At 44.5% G+C, this 18,155-nt stretch overlaps 1 protein-coding gene across 6 annotated transcripts in view; it reads left to right on the forward strand.

Moving 5' to 3' along the window:
- Positions 1-18,155, forward strand: part of ZNF536 (zinc finger protein 536) — a 1,807,595-nt gene that overhangs the window by 419,210 nt on the left and 1,370,230 nt on the right. For all 6 annotated transcript variants that reach the window (XM_069607083.1, XM_069607085.1, XM_069607082.1 and 3 more), the window contains exon 3: positions 12,261-12,381. The gene's annotated coding sequence lies outside the window, so the exon portion shown is untranslated. The remainder of the gene's footprint in view (positions 1-12,260; positions 12,382-18,155) is intronic.

An 18,155-nucleotide genomic window follows, 5' to 3' on the forward strand; every position in this document is an offset into this window, starting at 1 on the left:
ATGATCCTGTAGGTCACTGTTCCGCCTCACGTTGGCATGGTCTATTTCTTTGTGGTGCATTGCAAATATCTCAGAAATCGTGAATTCTAGGGCCTTGAAATGTGGTTTTCGTAGTCCCATAGGACCTCGTTTTTGCTCCTCGTGTCGTGATTGGTAGAGAAACTACATTATGCAGCAAAAATGTTTGTTTCCGTTCCAGTTGAGCATGATTTACAGCCTTGTGAAGATGGTTTGGAAACAACATTTTGTGTTTACCTTTCTGGTGGACATTGTTTATGGCTTCGTCAACAGGCACTATCTCACAATAATCCTTTGGAAAAGTAATTTCACCAAATGCGGAAAACATTTGGAAACTTCTGGAATGCTATCTGTCTTCACCTTCAGGTACATTTGCCTCTCATACATTCTTTATTTCCCTTCCCAGTGAACATGGTTTACAGCTTTGTTGGTTGCAGGCGACAAACCTACAAAGTTTACCTTTTTCTGAGATCCAGGGAAAGGGATGGGGTATCCAAATGTCACGTAGCCAGTAATGTCCGAAGCTGTCCTAACAGGTAACTATGCGAAATGTGGTGCAGATTGGTGAAACGCTGTGGAATTGTATACGGAACAACGCTTTGCAAAGCCACAAAGCCACAAAACCAGCAATCCTGCCACAAACCCACAGACACATTTTGACTTTAATATAAATAGAGATAAAGTACCTTCAACCAACCTTTCCTATTACTTTAGACTGTCTTCAGGCAATTCATGATTCTTTCAAATCTAAAATCTTTTCAAGCTGAAATCAAATAGATAGCCCACAATATTCAGTCATATACTATGCCGTTGAGGGTTTGTAACACACTTCCCAACATTGATGAGTCTGCTATTATTGAATTTCACTTTAGTACTATTACAAATGATGAATTAAGCCTCATAACTCATTTTTTTCCGATTTCTGTAACTCCTTTCCTGGGCCAACTCCTGGAAAAGCTGCCCATCTCCCAGTTTACTCTCCACACTAAATTTGTTGGTTGTCTCATTGACCATCAGTCTGGCTTCAGAGCAGCCAGAGGCACGGAAACTGCTCTCACAAACACCTGTGAAGATCTGCTCTCAACTCTTGACTCCAGCTCTCCCTCTGTCCTCATCCTCCTTGACCTTTCCTCTGCCTTCGACATGGTCAATCACACCACCCTGATCAATCAAAACCATGAGAACCAGGCCATCCTGCATCAGGCCCTGGCGTGGCTACCCTCCATCCTCCTGGATCGTCCCTCCCAGGTTCAACTTGGGTCCTTTCTCTCCACCAACACTCTCTTGACTGGTGTTGTCCCCCAGGGCTCATCCTATCACCCTGGCTCTTCAATGACTATCGGCCCCCTTTGGCTTGCTTGATCGCCACCTTCCCCTCTAACTTTCACTTTTATGCGGATGACACTCAGCTCTCTTTCAGGCTCCCCTCAGCCTCCTCACCTCCCTCACTCATTCCTGTCTATCCACAATACAGCACTGGTGCGCCTCCAACGATCTCTGCCTTAATGCCAGTAAAACAGAGATCCTTCTCATTGGGACCCCTTCTCCCGCTTTCCCTCTCTCACTCTGCCCACCCTCCTTGGGCCATCTACCTTTGCCTTCCTGTTAGGCAAAAAACATTGGTGTCATCTTTGCCTTCACTCTCTGCTTCTCGCGTGACATCACAGACCTTGTCAAAAAGGCCCACTTCCAGCTGCACCTCTTCAGAGGTATTCTACCTTTTCTCACTTTCCCCCAGAAGCTCACCGGCTCCAGAGCACTGTTTCTTTCCAGAATGGACTACTGCAACAGCCTCTTTATCAACTGCCTACCTCTACTCTTCGCCCTCTGCAACTAATCCAGAACAGGACTGCAAGACTTATCCTTGGCCTCAAGCACTGGGATCATATCTCTCCAACCCTGAAACCTCTCCACTGGCACCCAGTGGCAGCAAGGATCAAGTTCAAGACCCTATGCATCATCCACAAGGCTTTCTGGGGCTGGGCCTGCACAACATCCAACTCTCTCTTCCAGAATACCTTCCTTCTAGAGCCCTTTGCTCAGCTGCCTCCAGCTCTCGGAGGGTCAGATGATTCTCCAAGCAGCAAGTGGGGGTAGCTCTCTCTCCTCTACAGTTGCCTCCCACTGGAATGGCCTCCCTGCGCCTCTCAGACTTGAGCCAGGCAACCTACAATTCTGGTAGCTTCTCAAGATCTTCCTTTTCTCCTCTGCCTTCTCTCTCTCGCTTTCTTGCTAACTTACAAGTTCTGCTGCGCCGACTGGTTGCTTGGTACCCCCTGAGTTCAGCGGGTGCCAGGCTTCTCAAAGACCAGTCTTCCCTGCACTGCCACTGCACCTACCGAAAGCCGTATTTCCCTGGCTGCACTTACTCAGAGCTTGCTGCCCTGTTTGCACTTCCCCACTACCTCTCCCATGCACTTCCTCCACTCCCCTGCCCCGGCAACTCATACTTGAATGATCCGAATGACACAAAGCCTAGTAGGATTGTTTGTCTTGCTTTTCCGCTGTTTTCCCCTCCTTTTCTAGTGGCACCTAGAAACACTTGTGTACAGGCGCATTATAAATGCCTTATCATATCATATCATATCATATCAACAAAGTGACAAACTGCCCTTCTAATCCTTGCAATCAGTTTGGTCAAAAGCTTTCTGCTTAATGTACTTTTTAAAAAAATCTATAATGTCGGTTGTAGTCCTAACCCACTAAACAATTATTGGGTCACTTGTCTCCTACAAAACCTACTCGCTATCCAAATGTGGCCAAAGGTGGACAAATGATGCCTCTTTACAAGGTGGCCAGGGTGTTATATCATTAATGTCACCACAGTGTGGAATTGAGGCCTCTTGTCATGATGCAGAGAGCTGGATGTGCAATGCAGGCTGTAATTTCTCTGACAACGTCCAATGCCATACTTGAGATACCAGCATGGAGGCCACTCTGGGTGGCAGACCCTGGGTCCAAATTTCACAGATCCCAAGGTCATCTAAATAAATTATGGATGGTCTAAGAGATCATCCTCAAACTCCGGAGACCCTATGGAAACGTCACAACCATTTTGGCCAATGTTGTGGGTCATTGCTATGCAAACTCACAGTGTTATCATTCCTTAACAAAGTGTGAAAATCATGCCTGCCAGACCTGAACCCCAAAGCTAATTACTATGTATGCGGTCATCAACAGAGTGTCGAGCCGGCCAGCCACCATCCTCATTGTTAATATGCATGCAACCCTACATGTGTTAGCAGATCAGAAACAAAAATGGTGTACTATCCTAACTCATCACGACCTTGGCGGTAACCCTTAAATCCGGCGGTAGCGCTATTACCGCCGGATTTAAGGGTCCGCCGAATCAGGGCCTCGGCGGATTTCAACCCAGCTCTGATCTGGTGTGAAATCCGCTGAGAATTCGCGCTCATACCGCCGGCGGGAAATCCGCCGGCGGTATGACCGTGAAATTTCCCCATTGAGCCCAATGGGGAATGGGGCATTCCCAAATGGGCTCAATGGGGAATGGGGACTACTAAGTCCGCCCAACTCGTGATCCTGCGCTATTAGCGCCGGGGGCTATGGCGGTCGCGCTAATAGCCCCCGCGCTAATACCACCAGCGTTACCGCCGAGGTTGTGATGAGGCCCATAGTCTTGTTCTGCTCCCCCTGGCATAACAGGAAAGTCGATACTCCACACTGGTATCAATTATCCACTTACCCTTGTGCAAAGTCCCCAGGCCAGAAAATGTAATTTCATAGATTCACCCCTTCCAGTTAACCCCAGCCCAGGAGGAGGGATTGAAAGAGTATATACGCACAGGGTGAGAAAGGTCAGTGATGGGTGGTTGAAGTAGCGAAGTGGCAAGAAGAGAAAAGACAGTGGAAAGTGCACGAGCAGGAGGGGAAAAGGAGAGGGACATGTAGAAGGAAGATGCATGTAGAAGGAGTGACAGTTCCAGGAGGAGGTGAGGGAGAAGCAGTGGAAAGTGGGGGAGAGGTGCAGGAGAAAAAGGAATGGCAGGGCGTTTAGCAGAAGGTGTGGATATGGAAGCAGTTTGCAGGAGGAGAACAGCAAGATGGGGGGAAGAGCAGGAAAGGTTGGAGGGGGAGATCATCAAGAAGGAATAGGCAGAGCAGATTAGGTTTAAAAGGTTAAGGAGGATCCAATAGAGCAGAATAGGTTAGACAAAGTAAAGAAGTTTTGAAAAATAGAGAGGTAATAACTTGGAAAAGAGAAAGGAAGTAGCATAGCAAGGGAGAATGAATACTGCTTGGAAGCAGGATTCAAAGGAAGTGGACAGTGGGGTGTACCTTGGAGGTATAGGGGCAGGAAAAGAGAGGGAGAATGCCAACATAAGTCTATCTGTTGTCTGAAAGGAGTGTGAGGCAGAATGAGTATGTTTGCAGTACATTGTGAAGGTTAGCTGACAAATTGCTTAAAGGTAATGATAAGGCATAGTAACAGAGCACAGATCCCAGGTGTGAGGGAGCTTCAGCTCTACATGGAAGTAAGTGAGATGAGCTAGGGTAGGGAGTTCAGGTTCCTGAGACAGGGAGGCAAGCCACAGATCCAGCCGCCACCAAGATGGCCACGTGCCCTTTCTTCCCTGTGGAACCTACTTAATATTAAGTGGTCTACAGAGAGAAGCCACTTGCCCATCATGACAACACATATTGTAGAATCTGCGCCAAAGCCAGGGTTAGTCCTAACTGGAGAATGTTTGTACCAAGGACATTATTTACTGGCAGATTAGGTGACATTAATTTGTGGACTTCCCTCGGCTTTTAGATCCACTTTCCCTATTACTGCAACAAACAAAAAGGATCAAGGGGTGACCATGGAAATCTCTGGTTGGAGGAAGCTTAGAAAGGGTTCTTGGATAGCCCTAAAGGAATTTAGAAACTGTAATAAAAATTAGTACCCAGTGAGGGGTCTGTGGCATCCTCTCAGCCAATGAAGCGGCTCGGAATGGGGAAATTAACAGCAGTAATCCGCCGGCTCTGAGCCGCCTCACAGCCAGAGGCCGCCATCTCCCCCAGCTGGGGAATGAGGTAACCATGCTCCCATCCCTCCTCCCCCCACAGATTTCCCTTCCCTCCCCCCACTTCCCACCACTTACCTTCTTTTCTGCTCCTCTGGCTGAGCAGACGCTGTGGAAACACTTCTGCCTCCAGCGCATCTGCTTTCTATATGCGACAGGCTGCCATGGAAAGGAAGAAGAGACCACACATAGACCCTTCTCCCTTTCCACATCGGCCATTTTGTTTGTTTACTTTTTTATATTTTTCAATGGCCGCCATGGAAAGGGAAAATGGACTTTGTTTTCCCTTCCCTGACAGCCATTTTTTTAAAAAGAAAAAAAAATGCTTTCAGAACCCCAGTATTACGGGCCGGGGTACTAATAGCAATAAGCCTCTCACAGATGGGGCATTACCATTTCAGGTAATGCCCCAGGGGCTTCATTAACTATGGGCCCCCAGGCCTGAACTGGTAGTGCGCCCCCTGCTCTGGGTTTATTGCTTAGTTAACCATAAGGAGAATGCTGGAAAGGCCTTTCTCTGATAACCTACCACCATGACCAGGGGCTGATTTGCTTGCCTATAAGGACATGGGCACATCAGTTAGAGTATTGTGGGGGGTAGGGCAGAACTGATGCAGAGATGTAACCCTTAAGTTGTTTTATTTAATTTATCATTCAGCCTAAAAGAGAAGTTCCTTGCTGTTTTTTTCCCTGAGCCCTGTTACTTTGTGTTACTAATAAAAAGGTGGTTTCTTTAAACATAATCCAGTGACTGGGGGTAATGTCCCAGCATCTACGTGACACTTCCTACATATGACTGCCTTTGTCACCTTTTGAAACCAGGTGATTAATGGCCACAACTATAGAGAGTATATGCAAAGGGGCTGGGAGCCCCTCTGCCGAGAATAGACACAGCCAAATAACCTGTCTCTGGGCAGGTTCCCACTCGGGAGGGTCTGCAACCATGTTTTAGCTCACTGTACCTTGCACAGGGGAAAAATATCCATTAGCATATCAGTTTGGTCTCACCCGCTTGAGCAGTCTAGCACCAAAATGCTTGTCAATTCCCCTCTGAAAATGAGAACCAACAGCAACCCCATATATGTGTTTTGGCCAAATTGGTCTTCATCAGTGAGTTGGAGCTGTGCCTCTCTAAACACACTGAGCAAGGGGACCATGTCTGGATTATCTTGGGTAATTCGGGGTGAAATCTCAAGTCCCTAAACATATATGAAAAAGGTCTTGGAGCCCCTCCACCAAGAACAAACACACACAGACACCTGCTCTCTGGGTAGGTTCCCACTCTGTAGGGTCTGCAACCTTTTTTTGCTCACTGTGCCTTTCAAAGAGGAGAACTATCTATTTGCATATCACACTCCTTTGTAATTTTGTAAAACTTGGGGTTTCACCCTATGTAACCCATGGCAATCCGGACGTGGAGCTCTTGCTCACTGTGCCTTAGAGATGCTCAGCTTCACCTCACTGCAGAGGCCTTGCTATGGGGGGGGCTAAGGGGGCTACAGCCCCTGATCTTTTGGTTGTAGCCCCGGATAGAATCTCAGCAGCTACAACCAAAAGGCCAGCTAGCCCCGAGTCCCGACAGTCCCGACATTAGCGTAGCCCCGGGTCTTTCCCAGACCTAGCAACACCCCTGCCTCACTGAGAAGGCCCAACAAAGCCGAAACATGTCCCTGGGGTTGCTGATGGTACTCTTGTTCAGGGGAGATTTGCCTAGCATTCCGTGCTGGACTGCCCAAGTGGGTGGGACAAGGACCGATGTGCAAATTGATATTTCTCATTTGTGAAGGCTGCATTGGGCTAAAACGTGGTTGTAGACTCTCCTGAGTGAAAGCAATTCCATAGAACAGGGTATTTGACTCAGGTACGTTTTCAGTAGAAGGGCTCCCACAATCCTTTGTAACTATTGAGAGTCATTGTGTATTTTGAAACAGTAAACAAGTATTAGCACTTTCAAAATCCTCTCATAATAATTGTTTAACAAAGGTCAATGTGCCTCTTGAAGAATGTGCCTCTTGAAGAAGCAGGCCAGTGCAAACTCTATTGTAGTATACATTTGTGAGATAATGTGAGATAATGTTACATTAGTAGCAATGAGGTTGGCCTTTCTGTTTGATCCCTACCTTGCCATTACCAACAACTTGAAACACCTGTGTATAGGCGCATTATAAATGCCATATCATATGATGAGTAAACTGGTACAGGAAAAACTCAAATCTCCTGAATTACCATGGGTTTGACTGCTGGGAACCTTTGGAGACTTCTTTTTAGAAGCTATGCACACTATGGATGCAGTTTGGGAGGGGCAGCTGCACTTGCGTAGCTCAGGCAAGTGCAGGGAAGAGGATTTCTTTAGAATAGGGTAGATTAGGATTACAACAAGATTACGTCAGAGTTACAATAAACATAAAACCCTTGACAGGAAATTTTGGAAAATGTTGAGTTTAGGAAAACTCTTGGAACTTTGTAGTAGGCGGGAACACAATGACAGAGAGGCAAACATGAAGACAAATTGGCATGTCCCTTTGTTAGCACAGGAAATTACAAAACCACACATACTTATCTGCAGACTTTTGGTGCATGAGTATTGGAAATCATATATATTGAACTGTGATTGTTTTTGATGAAGGAGAATATGAATTCACACACAATGACAGGTGTATTTTGGTCGAGGAGAATAGAAAATCACACACACTGATCCATGATTATTTTTTTGGAATAGGAGAGTTGGAAATTACACATATTGGCTTTTGATGTATTGGTTCAGGAGAATATGGAATTACATACACATGGTGTATTGGTGTGGACGATTATGAAATAACACAAACTGAAACTTAAAATTACTTTAAGGAGAATACCAAATCACACACCTTGGCTGATAATGTTGTTTTGGAGAATATGAAATCGCACTCATTGATATTTGATTGTCTGGCCCAGTGGCAGAGAAGAATACAAATCTCGCTAATGGACATGCTTTTTGGTGTAGGCATATAAAAAATACATCTGTTGTGGTTTTTGGTTTGGGAGAATATAAAAGAAAACACATTAATCAGATATTGTTTGGCATAAGAAAACATGAAATCATACCTCTTGACATTTGCTTTTTGGAACAGGATAATGTAACACTAAATCACACACACTGACACATTATGTATTGGAGCAGATAACTACAAAATAACTTGCATGGACATACGATTTGTTGACACAAGAAAATACAAAATCGCACACTTAGGCCCATGATTTTTGTGGCAAGGGAGCAGGGTATGAATTAACACAGAGATTGGTTAATTTTAGACCCAATAGAATGTAAAATCAAACAGATTGACATTTGCTCTTTTGGTGCAGGAAATGAGAAATTGAAATCCCACAGAATTACATCAGATAGTTTGGTGCAGGAGAGTACAAAATCACACACAAAGACCGATCATGTTTTAAGGAGGAGGATGCCCGATCGCACACATTGACACATGCGTTCCTCGTTCAAGTCACACATATTGGAAGAGTGGAGCCGCTGCCTGTACTTTCCAAGCAACCAGAAGAGCAGACTCTCTCCACAATTGTTCTGGCTCCCCCAGAGATTGGGGCCACAAGCCCAATATTTCCATGCCTCTCACGTTGTGGGGCCAATGCATCCATTTTTCTGCACTCTCTCAAGACTGTGCCTCTCCTGCAATTATACACGCTGTCTCGGAGATCAGACCCATTCCCACAATGTATTGCACCCCCTCTCTCGCCTTGTGAGGACTGCACATTTTCTAAGACTGGCCTTTTCCTTCGTCTCATCCAGACCCTTGCGAGAGGGAAGGTTGTTGCTGAAATGTGTGCCTCTCATTGAGTCCTCAATTGCTATGTGCGATAGCTTGTTCAGACTAATCAGCATCCAACATTGTAAATTGTTCATGCCTGCATAGCGAGGCAGTTGGGACCGCCATAGTTTGCCAATATGGCGATATAGCCAAAATGTTGCTGCTACCAACAGGCTGCACCGTTGTGAATTAATGCGTTCTTTTGGTTTATAACCCCTTTAACTGGCTATTCTTGGGAATGCTTGGCGGGTGGGCGAGAAAGGACACTTGTTGGCGGCGTGTTTGGTGATGATTAAACCTATCCTTATGGGAGAAATTCCAGACGCCCTTGACACCCCCAACTCTGAGACCGCTCTCTAGAACCCTCTCCTGCAGCCTTCCAAAGCTCGCACAGGAACAGGACGTGAACTGGGCCTGGAACTTCCTTAAGAGGATCTGAGGCTTCTCATTGGCAGCTTCAAAAACCTGCAGGAGAGTCAAGGTTCCCAAATAACTGAACTACTACCGCATCGTGAACTCCTCCTTGACATTAAAGATTGTGCCCAAAGTCGCCAAAAACACGCTGAAACCTCACAGTCCATGTGGAACTGCGACTAAAAGATCCAAGAAGCGCCGGCGACGTCGAGCATTCTTACTAGCAACATTTCAACTCTGGACTTCACTCATGATCTGAGCTGGCACCCACTAGACTGATAACATGGTGCTGTAAAGAACATGCCAGTTTAGCAACGTTTTAGTTCAGACAGGCCTCCTGTCCTGTCATTGTTGAAGTCTATTCTGTTCATCGAGGGATAACCAACTGTAAATCTATGTCCCTGACTTGTTCATTTCATAAAGCTGGGGCTGGATGGTTCTTCACACCTTCTGCCAGTCATCCGCTTCTCCAGTGCCAGATGCTGGCAAATCAAAAACAAACACACACACAACAATAATGCAAACCGCACAGTATATTTGTTGCCATGCCACCCGCATGCCAGCTGCACTCTATTAGCAATTCCGAGCTCCTACGGACACTCTACTTTTAATGACATTTTCTTGACTTGTTTAATTATCGAACCATTTCTGACCTACTCCTGTGCTGGAAGTAGGGCTATTTCCTGCTTCTAAATGGCGCCTAATGAACGTATTTGCATGCGATCGGGCATGGCACTACATCACTTCGCATTGCTGCCTTTTAGCCTGCCTCACTCATGCCAGCTTGTGCGGATTAGTAAGTGGGCGAAATCAAAATCCCATTCCATATCTGACATGAATAACTTTCAAGGGGGGGTGGGTGGGTGGGGAGGAGGTGAGCGTGGCCATTTGTGTGGACCCGACTCAAGCCCAGTGCCCTGGAAACACAAGGGCCGCAGACCAACCTAACTAACTGGCTATAGGACGGATACATCATGCGTAATGCCGCATTTCCACCTTCCATGTTAATTAATGTGCACAATCAATTACTGATGTTGCAATAGGAGAAAGGAACTGATGGGGGATAGCGCCATAAAAAAAGAATGCCTATAGATTTATCGGCTCCTTTTTTTTCTTCTCGATTTAAACAAATAGTCTTCAAGCCTGTGTACGCTGCTCCGAGACATGCTTTGAATAATAAGCACCATGAAATCTAATCAGATTTATAAGAGGAATTGATTGTTGTGGCAGGAGGATAGGCTTGAAAATAAGCTGAAATTTAAGTGTTAATTTTTATGCTAATCCACAGTGGCTTCATATGAAGCAATTTTGCTCTGTGCCACAAATATAAGATTGTCCCTTGCAGAGAAATGTCAGCTTGCTAGACCTGAAAGCTGTAATTTATTAGGTATGTTTCTATTAGTATGTGTCACAGTTGTTAGCAGGCTATGCACACAATGGTGCTTCCTACTTATCGGCTAAGTCTCAGAATGTTTCGGCTCACTGGCTGGAACAGAGAGGGGGGGTGGGAGGGTATTATTACATTATCATATACAGGGTGGTCTCTGCCCTGTGGACAAAAGGCTATTTAACGCAATTTAATGCCATTCCGCCAAGAGGTGGAGAAATAAAGACTGCGAGTAAAATGGCAGCTGGGGCTCTCCGCAGATCAATCATGCACGGCCCCTCGGATGGGAAAGGTATCACAAGCCTGCCAAGGAAAAGAATGAACCGAAACTGGGCATTGGTGCCCACCCCGCTCCACCCCGCCCCCGGTGCAGTGTTTTCACAAATGCCACTAAGTGATCGGTGGTTTACGCCGCCCCGTGATGATGTCACCCGGGAGGAGTGGGAGATGACAGCCAATCTAGGGTGGCAATGACCTTGTACCGTCGCATCGCTGTGACCCTGTCAGATTCCCTTCCAGTGTCTGGTTTCAGAGAATATACCATTTTTTTTTTTTTTTGGACACCATCTAGTTACTGGGTAGTGAATTAACAGAGTTAAGGAGTTCTGATGCAATTCGCATATAGGTCAATTATATGCGCCAACATCTGCTCTGTCACAGTCATTTGCATATGGCATTCATATGTAAATGATGTCTCTTTTTGCTCAAGTCACATATTAAAGCATAAAAACAAAAGATTTGCATATAAGTTTGGATCAGTATATCAGAAGCAATTTCTCATGTTGGCGTTCGTGATTTATCTTTAAAAAAAAAACAATGTCTTGAGAGGCGGGTGCTGCTTTTGAGTGTGGCTCTGATTAACACAAGAAGCCCCTTAGTGTGGAAGCTTGCATTCGAAAGCAGCTTAAAGCCTTATAAATCAATAATGACACAGATGGACTGGTGATAATCTATTTAGAATGCCCGTTAGCAAATATTGCTGTGCAGATGATAAGCGCGGTGGCTGTTTCAGCAGCATACCATCTTGCCTCTCTTTCATAATGGTAAGTTTGAACCAAAAAAAAAAGAAGTGTTTGCACATGTGGCGCATGGCGTAAAAACCGCCTTGATGGGGCTGCGTCACAAAAGGGGGACAGCATGAGCACTGGGAACAAAGAGCGGTGCCAGCTCCTGCCAACGTAATACTACCCCCCCTATCTTCCTTTAACAAAGCAGGGCCTCCTAATGGAATTGTGTCTTGAGGTGTAAACAGCAATAGGACATGGGGCAGCTTCTCCCCGACTCCCTGCCCTGCTCGCGCCCAAGGAGTGCGGAAATAAAGTGCAGGTTGTCAGAAGTGGCAGCTGCTTGGAGTCCTGATAAATATAAGCTTTTATTGATCCGATGAAAATGAAAGATCCCAGTGCTGCGCGGTGTTTAGCTTCTTGCCTACAGCGCGTCACTCGCGGCCTTGCGTGGGGATAGATTTTCAGTCTCAGACACAGGGTTTAATTTCATCTTTAACCTTTTCCGTTGAATTTCCTCGACCTCTGCATCTCGCTGCGATTTGGCGAATTTGTTACATTTCACTTTGCATCATCTCCGTCTATATGTTCTGCTTTGTTTTAGGGAAGCTGGACGCCCACCCGTTGGCAGTCGGTCAACCCTCCAGCTCCGCCGCATCTGTTCCCTGGCTATTCTCCGACCAGACGGACTGCCCTTCCCACAAGCATGCGGTTAAGCTGCTAAGGTAAGACTTCCTGCCGTTACACTGTATCAGTATAGTTAGCACTTTGTGAACCCCACTCAACAACACAATCATCTGTGTTGGGATGTGGTCCTGTCTGGCATCATTACTGGTAAGGCTAAACCTTTATAGAAAGGTGTTTGATAAGTAACAGAATATCTGGCTAAACAATATCAAGATAATCAAATTGATTGCTGATGGATTTGGGATGAAAACCCCAAGGGACGGTAGAACATATCAATAACTGGATAAAACCTTCTGAAATGTGCCTACGGCAGCTGAGCCGCCTAAACCCGCTCCTACTGAGGAGGGTTTAGGGTTGCAGCAAATGGTCAATTACGACTCCAAGTCGATTTTCCTATAAGCCTAAATCCATGTCGTGAATGATCGCCCCGGATCATCCAAAGCACTTGATGGTATTTGAGCAGAGGTGTCATGGGGACCCCCTGTTGGAAGGACCATTTATTTAAGAACATAGAAACAAGGTTCGAATCATGTAAGAAGCACATTTTAAAGACTGATGAGAATTGTTAGAAAGTGACGCAATTCAGGAAAACCGATGGTTAGATATTGGAAGAACGGTATCAGGCATTCAGGCATGTTAAGTAAAGGGCACACCTTTGTTGAACTAGGGCTCAGAAATTGATGGGGACTGAGATTAAAGGGGACCATTCAGAGCACAGCTAGAAGTGTACACTTAATCTGAGAGTATGGTACAAGCACCAAAGGACCGACTGCGGTGATACCTTTCCACTTCTATTTAACCTCTTTTATAGTTTCCCATGGTTGACCTTCTTAATGCCTTGACTGCTTTCTCGGTTGCTTGTCGAAACCCCTACATCTTAGCTTTGAGATGTGGGCCAAAGGATTCAGTCTAATATACGAGCCTCTGGGGAAAAATAAACACACAACATCTAATGCTTGGGCAAGGGTCTGCAGCCTTTGGCTCTCCAGAGGTTTTGCACCAGAGCTCACATCAGCCCGAGCCAGCACAGTCAATGGTGAAGGATCATCAGAGTCGTGGTCCAAAACATCTGCAGGAGATACAAGCCACTGTTCTCTGGCCATCGTGTAAAGTGCTCGGTGACATCAGCGACAGCAGTGGCTTTCCTTTTATGACTGCTGAAACTAGGGGAGTTGAGCAGATAGGCAGGTATGACAAACCAGATAAAGCTCCTCTAATGTCCTTATCTTTCAACTATATAAGCTCTATGTAAGCGTTCCTTTGTAGTTTAAATCATACATGTGTCAATCATCCCATCACTGTCTTCCGCCACCTTCCCTTACTCCTTCACTCATGCTTTAATTATACTAATCTTAAAGAAGCCATCTCAGCCCCTCCTCTCTATCTAATTATTGTCCTATTTCTCTTCTCCCTTTTCTTTGAAAATTCTAGAATGGTTTGTTTACTCTTAGATCTCTTCACATCATAACTATCACCATCGCTCTCTTCTTCCTCTGACCAAATTTGGTTTCCTTCCTGCTCACTGCACAGAAACTCCTCTGCTCCATTTCATCAATGCTCTCCTCTCGTCTCATCACAATAGATCTTCAGTGCTCATCCTGCTCAATCTATCTGCATCTTTTGATGTGGTGGACTATCCTACTCTCTTCAATTTCTGCACTTCAGCGTTCCACTTCTATCATTAACTGTTTCCGCTCCTATCTCTCCAACCAATCTTTCTTTGTATCCTGGGCTGGGCATACTTCTCCCTAACCTCTTCAGTACGGTGTTCCCCAATGATCAATGCTGGGCCCCCTTATTTTTGTTCTGTCTGTACTACACGCCGGTTCTCTATTTTTGAATTGTTCAACCTGACTTTTCATTTCTATGCAGACGATTTACAAATCTGCTTCTCGTTTTCTACATGGACTGACTCTCTTCAAGCCTCTGTATAATCGTGCCTCTCTGCTGTCCATGGCTGGATGCACTCTCACTTCCTTCACTACAATCCCTCAAAAACAGAAATTCTCTACTTTCCACTGGTTTCTCGCATTCCCCTTTCATCGCTCTCAGGTCTCCTCTTCTACTCTTCTGTTTTCACGTTCTCCCTCTCCGTGCTCAACCATGGTGTTATCTTTGATCCATCCTTAAGATTTGCCTCTCATATATCCTAAATTGCCTGCACTTGTGGCTTTTTTCTTTTCAATATCCATAAAAAAATTTGCCTTATCTATCTTTTGAAGTCACTAAACTTCTTGTCACTTTTTCTATCCTTTCTCTTCTGGACTACTGCTCTGCCCTGCTCTTTGAACTACTCTCTTCCCCCCTTACTCCTCTACGCTCGGTCTTCAATTCCATAATTCGCTTTCTCTTTTCACTTACTGCTCGCTTCTCTAGTATGCCTTCTCTTCCCTGCATCTCCTTTCTAACTAGCGACTCTCATCTTCTCTTTCACTTTCTCTGCATTGTCTTCAGTTGCTAATATGGCCTGGCTCGCCCCTCTCTTGCTTCTCTTATCTCGCTCTAGTCCTCTTCCCGCTCTCTTTGCTCTCAGCACCTTCATCTCTTTACCTCTCCTAAACCTTCTTCTGCTCCTTCATGCGTCTGTTCTTTTCCCCTTTTTAGCCCCCAAAAACTGGAATGCTCAACTCCCCTCTTCCCTGTCATCTTTCTAATACCTCTTAATCTGATTATCATTAGATTAACTATTTCATTATTATTGTACCAGATTTTACTTTGTGTACAGCACCTTGGTGAAGGAGCATAACATATCTAAAAAAGTACAAATACAATACAAATGTACTTATTATACAAAGGTGCCGGGTAAGTGCACTTATTTGTTCAACACTACTAAGATACTGTTGTGTGTCCACCACTGAGCACTGTGTGGCCAGTCATTGTTTTGGGATTAGATGACACAAGTGGCTACTCCTGAAAGGTTGACGCCACCTACTTTCCTGCCAGACATGCCGCAGTTAGACATCTAATGAGAAACAAAACCCCTTCTACATACAGCACACTTTCCAACCCATTGAGAGACCATGTAGCACACTGGGCCTGATCCACAGAAGCATTTCATAATGGTGCAATCCCATTGAAAAGCGACCTATGTCATAGGCCCACTGTCTCAGGACAGAAGTCCATCATGACGCAGGCAGGCTGCTTGCACCTGAATAGTGACAGAATGGGAGGTGAAGATACTTCAGCCCTGTGTTTTGGTCATCGTAGATCTCAGGGACCATTTACAATATATATCATGGATTCTCATTATCATCATACTGGATTATCCAATATAATTTTCCTAAATCTTTTTGACAAATTAAAAATCTCGTTTTGCTCCAACTATGCAGCTTGGAAAAAATATTCAAAGAAGTATTCGACCTGTGGCAAACAGCTGAGTTTACTTAATCACTTTCTTGTTATTATATAGTTCTCAGAGTGTATTTCAGCAGATTCAAAGCACTGGGGGAAACTCGAAAGGTTGTCAGTGCAGTTAGCGGGAATTATCAAGGTTTGTCTGGTGGAAAAGGTGCGATTTCACATTTTTCACTGCTTCAAATGTTAGCTCAGGGATTCCATACAGTGATTCCTAGTGAGTGAACAGATCTTCCCTATTCCCGTTTGTACACACTGCTGGGCATACCAGAAATGTGCAATAGGAAGGCAACCCTAGGTGCCGGTCAGTTAGTTGAATTTCAGCATCTTTTGAGGATAGTCATATGTGTGTCCTTTTGCAGATTCTGCAATACACTCTTTGCTGGATCAAAAACCGGTGCAATGAATAATGTCTGGAGTAGCTACGCCTGAATATTTCAAAAGCAAGATGATGTATTTTTGGATCTTTGTAGCTTAGTCAGTGATTTGATAAGAGAGCCACCAAACCATAAATGCTGGTGTCCCTTTCAGAAAAGTCATAGGTCAGCAAGATCTTTCAAATAAGAGGGGAGTTTTACATGCTTGCCGATTAATGGTCACACTAATGTGTATAACCGATCCAGGGTAAGCATGATGGCGAGAATACAACTTATTTCACTGAGCCATCAAAACAATCACTGATGAAGTTCAGGATTTTAACGTTTATTGATCGTACGTACCAATGTGTTGTAAGTCTCCACCTCTCTTGCCAAAATTGCATCTCAATCATTTTCCTATGTTGAGGTATTCAGTTATGAAGGCATACACATTCTTGTTTTCTTGTGTGTTGACTGTATGCCTTTCAAAATATTAGAACGTGTGTGATGAGATATGCACCATAACAAGATGAATATTTATTTATTTATTTATTTGCATTTTCAAATCGCTCACACAGTCCGGGGGCATCGAGACGCTCTTACAGGAATATGTCTTAGTTTCGTATTTATAACGTGCTTAATAACCCAGAGGTTTCTTCTAAGCGTGGACACAGGGATTGAACCTGTGTTGCTTTGTGTCGTCTTGTTTCAAAGGCAAGCACGCTACTTTGTGTGCAAGAACTGGTTTAATAGGTATAGTCAAAAATATTTCACTCATTGTCAGTATGTTTACAGAATTCTGGATGTAATTTATATGATTATATATTTCATATAAGCAAGTTTAATACAATAAAATACATTCCTTATTTTAGAAATAGTCTCATCTACAGAGAGGTTTATCCATGGTCAGGTTGCAGCCACTGAACTGACGCTTTACCTCCGGGCTCCTTAACCATCAAAATAAAATGACATACTGAGGCAATTAGCAATCCATACTGATGCAGATATGCATGGACATTTGTATTTTGTATTTCTATAACGAACAGGAATGTCAGCTTGGATCATAATTGACTTACATAACAGAAATACTTGAACCAGGGACAAAACAAGACAAACAAAAATAAGACCAAGCTGACTTACAAAGGTAACATTAATCTAGGGGGCAAGCGCTTCAAATTAAAGAGGACCACCGAACAAATATACAACATGCAATTATTATGCAGCACTGTAAGGAGTGGTGGGGTCAGGCAGGGAGGATGGAAGAGCAGGAAGGGAAACGGCCTCGTTGACAAGTAAGTGAAGCTTAAGCTGAGCTTTGTAGAAGTCCAAAGTCAAGATTTGATCCACAGTTTGATTGTGATGGGCAATGGCCTCCAATGGAGTAGTGCAAGTAGTGAGAAAGAACAGAAGCAAGAGGAAACAACGGGGGCATGGGAGAGAGGTTTAGTGTAGAGGGGGAGATGACGGAACAAGATGGTAAGTAGACAGAGACACACTCAGAGAGATACTGAAGAGCAAGTCCATTGAAAACTTTGTAGTCCAGGGGAAAGAACTTGAATGTGGTTAGGCATATAGAGGAAACACACATGGTAATGATAGGTAGATGTGGGGCAGTTTGCAGAAAGTGTAGGTAGCAAAGTTGAGGACTTTATCTAGAGGGAGTAAGGAGAAGAGTGACAGGCCAAGGAGCAGGCATGAGTAGTAGTCACGTTGGCTGAGCACCCGAGTGATGGATAGAGTTTTCATAGCAACAGCCTAAGATATTGCAGCAAGCCCTGTGTTATTGTGTTCAATAGTTCCCTTCAATAGATTAAAAACATGGGGATGATTTGACACAAGTCGCAAACTCACCTGTGTCAATGAACAACAATTTCTAAGAATACTTTAAAATTTCAATTTAATAAGTAAAATAGACATCAAGAAGGCATATCTTCTGGTGCTTATCTTTTTTAGGGAAGACACTAATAATGACATTATTCTAGGAAATTGTGTTATTGACTATTGCTTGAGCCTTCTCAATAACTCTCTTAAGAGATCATGAGAATTGCAGCTCACATTACTTATCCTAGTCTCTAGTAACAACTTAGTGCAAAATACTTGTT

The sequence above is a fragment of the Ambystoma mexicanum genome, chromosome 1p (genome assembly GCF_040938575.1).
Source record: "Ambystoma mexicanum isolate Mex_15411 chromosome 1p, UKY_AmexF1_1, whole genome shotgun sequence".
In the NCBI taxonomy this organism is placed as follows: Eukaryota; Metazoa; Chordata; class Amphibia; order Caudata; family Ambystomatidae; genus Ambystoma; species Ambystoma mexicanum.